Source organism: Scyliorhinus canicula, chromosome 4 (assembly GCF_902713615.1).
Source record: "Scyliorhinus canicula chromosome 4, sScyCan1.1, whole genome shotgun sequence".
NCBI lineage: Eukaryota > Metazoa > Chordata > Chondrichthyes > Carcharhiniformes > Scyliorhinidae > Scyliorhinus > Scyliorhinus canicula.
Window position 1 is genome coordinate 208,853,342 of NC_052149.1, and position 13,230 is coordinate 208,866,571.

Consider the following 13,230-nt stretch of genomic DNA (forward strand, 5'->3'; position numbering starts at 1 on the left):
GTCCCCCCCACTCTGGCAGCGTGACCTCAGACTGGACTGATGACCATGTTGGGGGTGTGGAAGTGCCTGGAATCCCCAGGATTGAGGGACAAGGCTGGGCATTATCCCTGGCGCACTGGTCGTGCCCCCTGACACTGGTCCTCGTGCCAGAAGGCAGTTGCATAGGGCAATAAGGTAGGAAATGCCAGGGGGCATTGCCAGGTGGGTTCCTCTCCTCCGTGGGGGGAGGGATGTGAGGAAAGAGTTAACGTTCCCCAGTGCATAAGTTAGAATTTGAGATTTAATTGTTTAATAGGCCACACTTATCACACTTATTGTTCAAAGGGGATGCAGGGGGCACTGGGGAATTGGAGGAGAAGTGATTGCAAAACACAATAAAATTGGAGTTGAAGAAGTCAAGATTTGCTTTTTAGTTCTTATTAGAGACACCATCAGAGCTTAACAATAAAAATCTTTATTGTTACAAGTAGGCTTACATTAACACTGCAATGAAGTTACTGTGAAAAGCCCCCAGTCTCCATATTCCGGTGCCTGTTCGGATACACAGAGGGAGAATTCAGAATGTCCAAATTACCAAACAACACATCTATCGGTGACTTGTGGGAGAAAAATCTTATGGCAGAGTATCAGAAAATCTGGTCTGAAAACTTCTCTGGAGAGAAACACATCAGTTTTCAGTCAGAACCTGACACCTTGCCATTTTTTTGGGAAAATTCCACCCAATGTATGCTTTATTGTTTATTCATATGTATCATTAAAAGCACATTAATTATGGGCGGGATTCTCCGACCCCCACCGGGTCAGTGAATCGCCGGAGGGTGGCATGAATCCAACCCTGCCGCTCCGATGCCGGCTGCCGAATTCTCCAGTGCCAGTTTTCGGGCGGGGGCGGGGATTGCGCCGGTCAGGGGCCGTTGGCAGCGCCCCCCCCGGCAATTCTCCGGGCCCCAATGGGCCCAGCGGCCACCTGTTTTCGGCCAGTCCGGCTGGCGCAAAATAGACACGGTTCATCTCGGCGGGACCTGGCTTGGAGGGTGGCTAGCGGAGTCCTCCGGGGGGGGGGGGGGGATCACGGTGGCCTGGCCCGCAATCGGGGCCCACCGATCTACGGGTGGGCCTGTGCCGTGGGGCCACTCTTTACCTTCATGCCGGCCTCTGTAATGTTCGCCTTGGCTGGTGCAGAGAAGAAACATCCTGTGCATGCGCAGGCAACACGCCGGCGATTCTGTGCATGTGCCAGAACACGCCGGCATTCCTGAGCATGCACCAACGCGCGCCGGTGCGCGGCAGTCCTTTGGCGCCAGTTAGCACGGCGCCAACCCCTCTGCCGTCGGCCTAGCCCCCGGAAGTGCGGAGGATTCCGCAGCTTCCGGGCGGCTCAACACCGGAGTGGTTCGCGCAGCTCTTGGAGCCGGCGTAGGGCCATCTCGCCAAGTGCAGGAGAACCCCGCCCTATATGTTTCACCATTTGTTAAGAAGTCAAGAAGCAATATCCTGATGAAAGGCTGAGACAGTTGAATGTGGAGGCAGGAACAAAATTGGTTACAAGATAACAAACAAACAGGACAATGATCAATGGGCTGTAACTGAGAAGACCCTCCTTGACCTAATAGTTTTTAAAGATACATGGCTGAAAGGTGACCAAGGCTGGAACCTGAATGTTGAAGGCTTATTAGGATAATGGAATAATAGGAAGTTTGGAAAAGGTGGTGGGGTAGCTCTGTTATTTAAGAATGGCATTCGTTCAGTATTGAGAAGAGATCTTAGCTTGAAAGAGCAAGATGTAGAATGAGCTTGTGTGGAGATAAGAAATAGTAACGGTAAGAAGTAACTTGTGGGAATAGTTCATAGGCCCCGCAATAGTCGTTAAACTGTAAGACAGAGCATACAAGAAGAAATGAATGGGGTGTGTAAGAAAGGTACTCTGATTATCATGGGTGACATTAACCTACATGTAGATTGGGAGAATTAGATTGTCAAAGGTAGCCTGGAAAATAAGTTCATGGAAGGCTTTAGGGACAACTTCTGAGAGCAGTATGTTCTCGAGCCAGAGAGTGGGCTATCCTAGATCTGATAGCATGCAGTGAGACAGAATTAATCAATAACCTCAAGGTTATGGAGCTTCTTGATGACAGTAATTGCAACATGATAGAATTTATGTACAGTTTGAAAGCGGCGAAGGTAGTATCAGGTTATTGAGTTGGATGATCAGCCATGATCATAATGAATGGTGGAGCAGGCTCAAAGGGCCGAATGGTCTCTTCTTGCTCCTATTTTCTGTGTTTCTACGTTTCTAAGGCTAAATAAAGGTAATTACGGGAGAATGAAAAGTGTTGGTCCAGGTGAACTAGGAAACTCTGTGCAACAGCAGACTTTTAGGGAGACAATTATTAGCATTCAGAAAAGAGCATTAAAGGAGAGTATTAACAAAAAAGAAACACTGCACAAATCTGCAAAGATTAGTGATAGGTCAGAGGATTGAACCGATTTGAAGAACCAATAAAAAATTAATAAAAAGATAATAAAGATCCAAAAATCAGAGTATGAGGGAAAGCTAACAAGTAACATGAATAAGATAATAGAATTTTCTGCAAGTAATTGAATAGGAAAATAATAACTAAAACTAATTTTGGTCTTCTGGAGAGTGGGTCTGGGCCTTTGATAATGGAAAACAAAAAAATGGCAGAGATGTTGAACAGATATTTTGTGTCTTCACAGAGGGCTTAGAAAACGTCCCAAGGATTCTTAAAAATCAAGATGTGAAAGGGCAGGATGAACTTAATACAAATCATCATCACCAGAGAAAGGATGCTGAGAGAGTTATTAAACTTAAAAGCTGACAAATCTCAGGACTGGATGGTCTGTATCCTAGGGTCGTAAAAGAATTAGTGGCACAAATAGCAGTTGCACTGGTTGTAATTCTTCCAAAACTCCTTAGTTTCTGGAAAGGTCTGAGCTGATTGGAAAATAGCTTATGTGATGCCTTTAGTCAAGAAATGAGGGAGGCAGAAAGCAGGAATCTTGGCTGGGATTCTCCAAACCTCCGCGTTAAAATCGTGCTGGGCGCAGGGGCGGAGAATGGGGTCTGGAGTGATTCCCCCTCCTTTTTACGGTGGGTGTGGAGACATAGTCCCATTTGCGGAGAATCCCGGCCCTTATATCTCAATTAGCCCAACATCTGTAATAGGGAAAGTTCTACGATCTATTATTACGAACATTTACGGCAGGATAGCTAGATAATCAAGATTTGATCAGGCAGAGCCAACATGTGTGAAAAGGAAATCATGTTTAACTAATTTGGTAGAGTTTATTTAGCAAAGTAACATTCAAGGTGGATAAAGGGGAACCAGGAGATGTGCGCAAGATCTTCCAGCTGTTCACATCGACTGGATCTTCTGGTCCCGCCATGGTGCACCCCGCCACGGGATTCCTCAGTGGGAAATTTCATTGACAACGGTGGGACCCAAAGATCACACTGCTGACCAACAGTGAACCTCCTGCCCCTGAGAAACACACCACTGGGAGGCCAGAGACCTAGCGGAGTCCCATAGGGATTAGTTTTGGTCCTCAAGTGATTACAATCTATGTCAATGACTTGGATAAAGGGGCTGGATAAAGAATAATGAAAGGTAATCTTATTGAGTCATGCAAGATCCTGAGGGACTTGGCCTGGAGGATGTTTCCTCTTGTGGGGGAGACTAAAAGTAGGGGAGAGTATAATGAGCAAGAATAGAAAAGCAGTATATTGCTAAAATGGAGAAAGGTTGTAGAATCAGTGGTAAAGAGGAATCTAGATGTCCTGGAACATGAATCACAAATTTAGGATTCAGGTACGGCAAGTGATTAGGAAGAAAAATGGAATGTTTCCTTTTATTGGGTGAGGAATGGAATATAAAAGTAGGGATGTTTTACTGCGGCTGTACAGGAATTATCTTATGAGCAAAGCTTGAACAGCTCAGAACTACACCCATTGCAGTTTAGAATAATGAAAGGCAATCTTATTGAGTCATGCAAGATCCTGAGGGGACTTGGCCTGGAGGATGTTTCCTCTTGTGGGGGAGACTAAAAGTAGTGGACATAGCTTAAAAACAAGAGGTTTCCATTTGAGGACAGAAATAACGAGATACCAAAGGGTGGTTGGTGTGTGTTTTCCACAGAAAGTAGTGGAGGCTAGGTCTTTGAATTTGTTCAAGGCAGAGTTGCATAGATGTTTGTTCAGCAAGGAAGTCAAGGGTTATGAAATCACAACCAGATCAGACTTAATCTGACTGAATGATGGAGCAGGCTCAAAGGGCCAAATGGCTTACTCCTACGTTCCTATATTCTTCCAAAACCACAGAATATACAGCTCCGAAATTATACATGATGTGGAGATGCCGGCATTGGACTGGGGTGAGCACAGTAAGAAGTCTTACAACACCAGGTCAAAGTCCAACAGGTTTGTTTCAAACACTAGCTTTCGGAGCACTGCTCCTTCCTCAGGTGAATGAAGAGGTATGTTCCAGAAACATATATATCGACAAATTCAAAGATGTCAGACAATGCTTAGAATTTGCAGGTAATTGAGTCTTTACAGATCCAAAGATAGTGGTAACCCCAGGTGCAGACGAGGAGAAGAGTAACAGACATCTACAGACGCTGAAAGATGCCCTCGTACGAACCGGATATGGCGCTTGACTCATCGATCGACAGTTCCAACGTGCCACAGCAAAAAACCGCACCGACCTCCTCAGAAGACCAACACGGGACACAACCGACAGAGTCCCCTTCGTCGTCCAGTACAGACTCGAAATATCCTAGATTTTGTGCTAACATTGCCTTCGAGGGCAATAGCAGGCTCAGCTGGCTATAAATGAGCTGAAAATCAGTCAGGCTTCCCACTCCTGATTTGCTAATATGTGCACCTGGATATTAGGCAAGGTATACTTCTCACAGGTGAAAAGCTCACTCCCACTTATTGTTCAAGTTGATGGTGAAGAATGGGCACTTGAGTGAGATACTGGACAGTGGCCATATTTAAATGGAGCTTACAGATTTCTCAAGAGTTGGATTTAAAGAACCTGTGATAACCAAAATGTTCTGTAAGGCTGATATACACAAAGAAGGATGAAGGAAACAAAAAGGATCTCTGACACAATGATTTAAGCCTGTTGATGGCGTTTGCCACTACAGCATAAAGAAATACTGAAGTTGTATTCTGCCAAATGTGCAATATTTTGACTGCATAATTTCTGTTTCCATGTCTATTAGCCTTTTATTTGAGCCAAAGATACTCAGCTAGAATTGCTTCTATGAAGTTTCCTGATGTACTCACAACAGTACATTAATATACATCAGGCGCCTGAGTGTGGCGGCTGGGGGCCTTTCACAGTGACTTCCTTGCAGTGTTAATGTAAGTCTACTTGTGACAATAATAAAGATTATTTTACTTATTTATGTGAATACATCTGGTCATCATGGGTATTCCTCAATTAACTTTTATTGTGACCCAAGATATATTTTGATTTATGGTGGCACGGTAGCACAATGGCGGCACGGCGGCACGGCAGCACAGTGGTTAGCACAGTTGCTTCACAACTCCAGGGTCCCAGGTTCGATTCCCGGCTTGGGTCACTGTCTGTGCGGAGTCTGCACGTTCTCTCCGTGTCTGTGTGGGTTTCCTCCAGGTGCTCCAGTTTCCTCCCACAGTCCAAAGACGTGCAGGTTAGGTAGATTGGATATGCTCAATTGCCTATAGGTTAGGTGGGGTTGATGGGTTACGGGACAGGGTGGAGGAGTCGGCTTAAGTAGGGTGCTCTTTGCAAGAGCCGGTGCAGACTCAATGGGCCGAATTGCACTGTAAATTCTATGATTCTATGATATAAGCAACTGAAAAAAATAAACATAATTAAATCTGAAGGCATTTGACTGTCAGGTAGTATTTCCCACCATGGCTTCACAATCTTCCCTCAGGAGGACAGTTTTGAAGGTTTCTAGTTATTAATAATTGGGTAGATTAATATTATGAATAGACTGCGCCAACATTAATGCAACACCGCATGCAATCACATACTATGAGCTCAGACTGGTACTTATTTCTAATAATTGGATAAATAAATCTTAGAAATTTTATTTGAAAATTAAATAACAAAGTCTAGCAGCTACGTAGGCTGAGGGGGACTTGAGGAATGTATCAGAGGGAATTATGTCACGGTATTTTAATGAAAGCCATGTTGTGAGTGTTTGAACTGATGGGGAGAGAGACGCGGTGAGAGGCTTTTGACTAATAATAAGTGGTGTAGTGACTATTTTACAATGGTAAGAGATCCTTGTTACATTGAAAAAATTTCTAATAATGGACATTTAATCAAGATAAATTTTCACACAATATAAAATGTACAGAAAAGGAAAGACAATTAGTCTGTGACTTAGTTCCTTCCAACAGAGTGTTATTTACACTGTTATGAACTTAAGGCTGAAAAACCAACAAACTCTAGAGCTTGTCATCAAGCCTCAAAGATGTCCAAATCATATCTATAAAATATCAACCATGACAGGGTATTTTATTCAACCTTCACTGGCAGCATTTCAATGAAGAATTATCTTGGCCCCAGCAGGATCGGAACTATCACGTTGTGTAGAATTCTCATCTCATATGTCAATACGTATTCGTGTAACCTTCAACTTCAGGATTAACCAGATATTAGTTCAGCTCTGATTTTTAAAGTGTACAACTGGCTTAGCATCACTCATTTGTAGTGGACGTCAACTCCACACAACTATTCCTCTGTCAGGAATTTGGTTTCTTAAGCTGCATAGTCTTACTTAAGGAAGCATTGATTTAATAATTGCGACCAGTTCTTCAATTCTAGAGGATTTAAATTAGGCAAAGGGCATTAGCCATGCATGCCACGATGAAGTTTACAGTATTTTCAGAGCAGTGGAGGGATACTGCATGAGCATCAATTGATTTTTTGTGTAAAATATGCAAAATGGCTGTTTTGACAAAGACAAATAGAAATGCAGAAATACAGTAATAATTAACAATGAACGCTTTCATAGATGTATTAGACAGTCTACAAGCAGATTTACAGGACTGGGCGTGGGGAATTTTTGCTGATTCACTCGGAGTGGAGGTGGGGTCCAATTATGCATGGAAATCCAGAAAGTGTTTGCATGTTGCAGAGCTTTGAGCTCCACAGAGTGCAACAGGAGTCTGATAGTGGAGGGAGTTCAGGGGGCCAGACTGTTGGGAAGGCACTTGCCTTCTCCACAAATCGGTCCTCGCACCACTACAGCTGCCATTTGTCCTGAGGTCCAGGACAGCCAGCCACAGTTAAACCTGCAAAGCAGGTCACAGCTGTGAAATTCAGCCTGACTTAACATTTTCAAAATGCCAACCCCTCCCCCTCGGGGCAGATTGGCTGCCTGCCCATTGCCTCGCCTTTGTAAAACACAGAGGTTGGTGTTGGAGCCTGCTTCTCAACACACTCGCAATCTTTGTCCATTTGAACCCCACCTGCTCACCCATGTTAAAATTCCAGCTATTCAGAATTTTAACCTGATAGGGGCTAAAATATCATGGGCCTCAGTGGATAACCTTTGTGCTGACCGGAAAACTCACTGACCAGGCCAATCCTGCCAGAGGGCATTGGGAAGCCCTCACAACCTATTGGCAAGATGCAAATTAATCCCGACTGGGAATTACTCACACCTTCCAATCACCCCCCCCCCCCACCTTCCAATCACCGCGCCCCCCCCCCCAACACATACGGCCTTTGGGTGGTGCTGGAAGAGGGCAGGAGGGATGTGTGCAGTAGAATACGGACAGTGTAATGGGGTGGGGGGGGGGGGGAACAGGTTCAGAGGGAGGCCCCATCAACGGATGAGTCCATGAGTCCTGGGGACATACTGAGGGATTTGTTGGTAGGAAGTGATTGTGAGGGCTAAATGGACAGTGAAAGTTGGGAGGGTGAGGCTTTGGCAATGGCAGCTGAAGGGGCGCTAAGGGTTGTTGGAGGGATACGGAAATAAAATTTGATTCTGGGAGAGAATGAATTGTGCCAGATCTACTGTCATGGGGAATGCAGGGGATGTGGATATTCATCCACACAGGCTGGAGTGTGATAGGAGTGGGTTCAAGGGTAACTGTGGGAACGTCAAATGTTGTATCTGGGAGGTGGTCACGGGCAGAGGAATAAAAATGTTGGACTACAGTTTGAATGGAACATGAACCCTGGTCACTCGCAACTATCCAGAACTTTGTGGTGGAGAGTTGTCTCATCGGCAGTGGGCAGAGACGCAGGTCCTCTGAGCTGGACAACTGAAGAAGGACCCAAGTATGTAGTACTGATAATGCTAGGGCATTGGGACAAATGAATGTGTGAAAGGCAAAGGCTCAGTGTGCGCGACAGACTTCATGCACATGGCCTGTAAGAACTCTAGCAAATACCTTCGCTTCCCAGCACATGTAAATTTCTGGGGGCCATAGGCTCAGCCTGAAAGATGGGGGTTGGGGGCCACACAGGCTTAACGAGTAATAATCACAATGAAACCAAATTAAACCTGATTGAAAAAGTGTAGCCTATTTACAAAACTGTATGAACGTTGAACAATTTTTCTTTGCTCGCTATTGTGTCTCGGCACTCCCCTGACATCCACAGTAGTGGTGGAGGTAGCCTGCTGATCACTATTCCTTTCCACTCACAGAGACCATTCCTCTTCCCTTTGGATGCCTGTGTGCCACTGCCTGACTCCTTGAGGAGAAGGGGCATTTGGATGAAGGTCGAGGTTCCCCGTCAATCTCTCGCACACCCACTACTCCATGCTGTAATGGAGTGTACGTCTGCACAGTTCTCCAGCAGAAACCCCTTGTTCTTCTGGATAAGGGTCTCCATGGCTTCTGCCACCCTTTCCATGGAGACCTCTGTGTATGCACATGTCAGTCCCACTTCATCAGAGAGAAGATTCCTCCACCTCCACCTCTCGTCCCACTCTGTTGAGGGCCTCCGACACCTCTGCCTGATACTCCCCTGCCACATGTTGTGTGTCAATCATCCTGTGTAGTACCATCCCATGAGGCCCATCACCTGACTCAGATTTTGCAGAGCCTCTTTCCCAGCAGTCCTCTGAGTGCTGGTGAGCTTGACTGTCCCAGCCTCCTCCTGCTGCAGAAAGGTTTCTGTGCCATAACCACCAGAATCTGAAACCTGTCTGAACCAGTTCTTGTACCCACTGAGGGATGTGCCTCTGTGCTGGTGGAGGTGCAGGTGACTGTTGAGATGCCCCTACATGCCTTTGTTGTGTTCGCCCTCACCTCCCTCTGTGGGCTGCTGGATGTGGGGGTCTCGGGTTTTCGCCGCACCCTCTTCTTGGGTGCGTGTGGAGACTGTGAGTGACTGCCTGGGCTGTCTCAGGTTTCTAAGTAGAGACATTAAGCTTTGTTCCTTAGTGGATGGAGGCGAGATATTAACCTTGCCATCTGCACATTCCCGTTCCTGATTTCTCTCTCCTCCCGCCTCCGCCAACTGGGCAGCAGCTCTTCGTATGGCATCAGGTGCCAGAGTACAGCCATGCCCCCTCCCATTCTTTCTCCTTCACATTTGTTATGTACTAGCTTATCCTGCACAAGGAGAGAAAATGGTGTGAGACTTGAGATGCAGGTGCTGCCAGTCGACAGTAGCAACCTCTCTAGCTACTGAATTCCATGTGAAAGCTCCACTGCCCCTAAACCACGAGGGTTATCTGGCAGCAACTGCCAGAATGATGAGCTGATGTGCATGGAGGAGACTTAGGCTTGGAGTGAAATATCCAGACCGATGTTTCAGGTTGATGACCTTGCATCAGGAGGATATCGAAGATTGCTAAAAAGTGGAGGCAGAGCAGGAAACTCTACCCAACAACACTGTGAGATTATCTTACTATAAGGTGTGGAGCCTCTCAAGAAGATGGCTATTTTCTCAAGGGCAACAAATGCTGGTGTTGCTCGAGATGCCCATATCCCTTGAACAAATAGGAATGTTCACCTGGGAAAAGCCACCATTAGGGTACAGCAGATCTGGCAAGGTGAATAATTAAACAAAGCAGGCAAAGGGACAGACTGGGGAACTGGCAAAGCAGAGATGCATGCCACTGATGAAAAACTGGTAGGGACAACAGCCGATGTAGCTACAATCATCACAAGCTCCCTTTACCCACCATTCTATATCCAATGAGACAAGATACAAAACACACAGGCAGAAATATATTGGCAAAGAAGAAAGAGAGAAAAAGTAACAAAAGGATGACAGAAACTTATCAGGTGCAACATAATTGAAAATATATTTGCTGAACCATGCAACGTTGAACACTGCAGTACCTGTGCTAATTTTGTCAGTCATAAGCTGTATATAGGGATTTACAAGGAGATGTCAATCCAGAGACAAGTACCCTCCAACTGACCTATTCGTGAAATAAATCTTTATTAATTTTCAAAGCAAATCATGAGAAAATGCTCCCCATGAGTCTAGTAAATCTGGTTAACACATAAGTATAATTTCCACAACGGAATCACACATGACTGATTACATCCCATTTGTGACATGGATACTTTTAAAATGAGGCAACATCTCACATTCTCTTCCCAATGGATCACTGGTTTCTCACTTCTTTTCCTCACAGGATAACATTTTGTAAAATACAGCACACGATGGATATATCTCATCGGGAACTCTGCAAAAGTTGACAGGAATGCAGAAATACAAGGTAAGATTAAACATCCTGTACAAGGTTCAAAAATATTGGGCTGGATTCTCCGCAGCCCCGTGCCAAAATCGCGCGGGGGCAGAGAATCAACGTTCGTGCGGCACCAGTCCGGTGATTCGGCAGGACCCGAGAATCGGCGTTTTCGCGGAGTACTGAGGGGCTATTGCCAGAGGCCCGCCCAGCAATCCTCCACTCCCGACCGGCCGAGTTTCCGACGGCGCGTAACTAACATGCTATGGCTAGTCAGGACCCAGTCCGCGGCCGCCGTGGTGGGGGCGGTGGGAGGATCAGGCACTGGGTGGGGGGGGGGGCCTTATGTGCGGCCGGGGGACAGATCAGGTGGGCCGGATGCAAGAGCGCGCGGTCGATCGAGGTAGCCTACATCTTGCAGCTGCCTCCGGGGTCCGGGTTTGCCATGGCGCTCGGCGTGGACTCGAAAATGGACGTGCGGGGCCGGTATCCACAGCTAAAACTGCGTGACTTACTCTGGGTCCCTGCTCGCACCCTGCAGGTAAGTGAATCAGCTCAAACATTCTTCAGGAATCTTCAGAATGAAACGCCAGCGTTTTTACACCGGCGTGGGGACATAGCCCCAGTTTGGGAGAATCCAGCCCAATGCATTTGGAACAAAATCAGACACCTTCTCTCCTAACAACAGATACTGAGAATTCCATCCACAATTAAGTATTTTCCTATTTGTGCTCCAAATATCTTTCAAGCGTATTGCTCTGAATAACACCAACACCTGTAAATCTCACTCAAATTTTGACAAGGGTGCCATTATTTTACTGCTGTCACAAACTGCTTCAATGACGACTGAGCTCTTAATGCCTTTCCCTGTGATTTTCTCACAAAAGGACTGTCACTCCTTGCAGGGAGTCAATCCCAAGAAGTAAAAACATTTACTTACTTAAAGCTGTTAGGAGTTGATCATTGCCTTCTTGAGCTTCAGTTTAAGGGCTACATTCTCAACATTTAGATTATTACACTGTAAAATGTCATTCAAAAACAAGGAGATCTTGGTACTAAACAAAGAAAGTAGGCAAACCAGTTTAGACAAATAGAACACAGATTTGTTGAGTCATTGACCAAGGGTAGTTAATCAATTGCTGAATAATGTAAGGACTTTGTTGCATTGGATTATCTTGAAAGTAATATAAAAGGGGCCACAATGTTTATAAATATTACTAAGATACCGAGTGTAAAGGGACACTACCTTCATGAACGAGAAGTTATACCAAAATAAAGGTAGTTTTGAAGTTTTTGAAGGTAATTCCTCGAGAAACAGTGATTGAATACTCATTACTCACCTGTTGTGGGAGCTGGTTTTCTGGTGTTCAGTGAAAGGTTCATTTTCTAATATGCTTCAGGGAAGAAGTCGACAATGGCCTGGAGTTCAGTGAGCGCTCACACAAGTGTCGCCTGCATACCAAAGTGCAATGGCTGAAGTTGGAGTGATTTGGGTTTTGGATGGAAGATGGCGATGGTTGTCAAGTTTCCGTCTGTTCTGTATTGTTCATGACTGAAAACAATTTTAAAGTCCCACTGATTAAGATCGAACATGAGTGCCTGCTGGATGTGGACCATTTTCCATACTTTGGAAGCCTCCTCTCAACGAATACAGAAACACACGACAAAATTCATCATTGCTTCCAGTGTGCCTGCTCAGCTTTCAACCAACCAAGGAAGAGAGTATCTTGAGGGCCAGGATCTCATCCCATGACCAAGGTCCTGGATTACCAGACAACAATGATGTCCATGTTACTGTATGCTTTGGAGACATGGAAAACTTGTTCAAGGAACAGGTACTGCGCGTCTTTGATATGTTTGTCCCTGTCAGGCAGGGAAGAGATGGTCGAGTGAGGGAACCATGGTTGACAAGAGAGGTTGAAGGTCTTGTTAAGAGGAAGAAGGAGACTTATGTAAGGCTGAGGAAACAAGGTCAGACAGGGAGGGATACAAGATAGTCAGGAGGGAACTGAAGAAAGGGATTAGGAGAGCTAAGAGAGGGCATGAAAAATCTTTGGCGGGTAGGATCAGGGAAAACCCCAAGGCTTTTTACACATATGTGAGAAATATCAGAATGACTAGAGCGAGGGTAGGTCCGATCAAGGAAAGTAGCGGGAGATTGTGTATTGAGTCTGAAGAGATAAGAGAGGTCTTGAACGAGTACTTTTCTTCAGTATTTACAAACAAGAGGGGCCATATTGTTGGAGAGGACAGTGTGAAACAGACTGATAAGCTCGAGGAGATACTTGTTGGGAAGGAAGATGTTGGGCATTTTGAAAAATTTGAGGATAGACAAGACCCCGGGCCTGATGGGATATATCCAAGGATTCTATGGGAAGCACGAAATGAAATTGCAGAGCCGTTGGCAATGATCTTTTCATCCTCACTGTCAACAGGGGTGGTACCAGAGGATTGGAGAGTGGCGAATGTCGTGCCCCTGTTCAAAAAAGGGAATAGGGATAACCCTGGGAATTACAGGCCAGTTAGTCTTACTTCGGT

At 45.6% G+C, this 13,230-nt stretch overlaps 1 protein-coding gene across 1 annotated transcript in view; it reads right to left on the bottom strand.

Moving 5' to 3' along the window:
- The window catches only part of atp10b (ATPase phospholipid transporting 10B), a 428,434-nt gene extending 416,661 nt beyond the window's left edge, over window positions 1-11,773 (bottom strand). The window contains exon 1 of the mRNA XM_038795980.1: window positions 11,633-11,773. The gene's annotated coding sequence lies outside the window, so the exon portion shown is untranslated. The remainder of the gene's footprint in view (window positions 1-11,632) is intronic.
- Window positions 11,774-13,230: the final 1,457 nt, after the last annotated feature.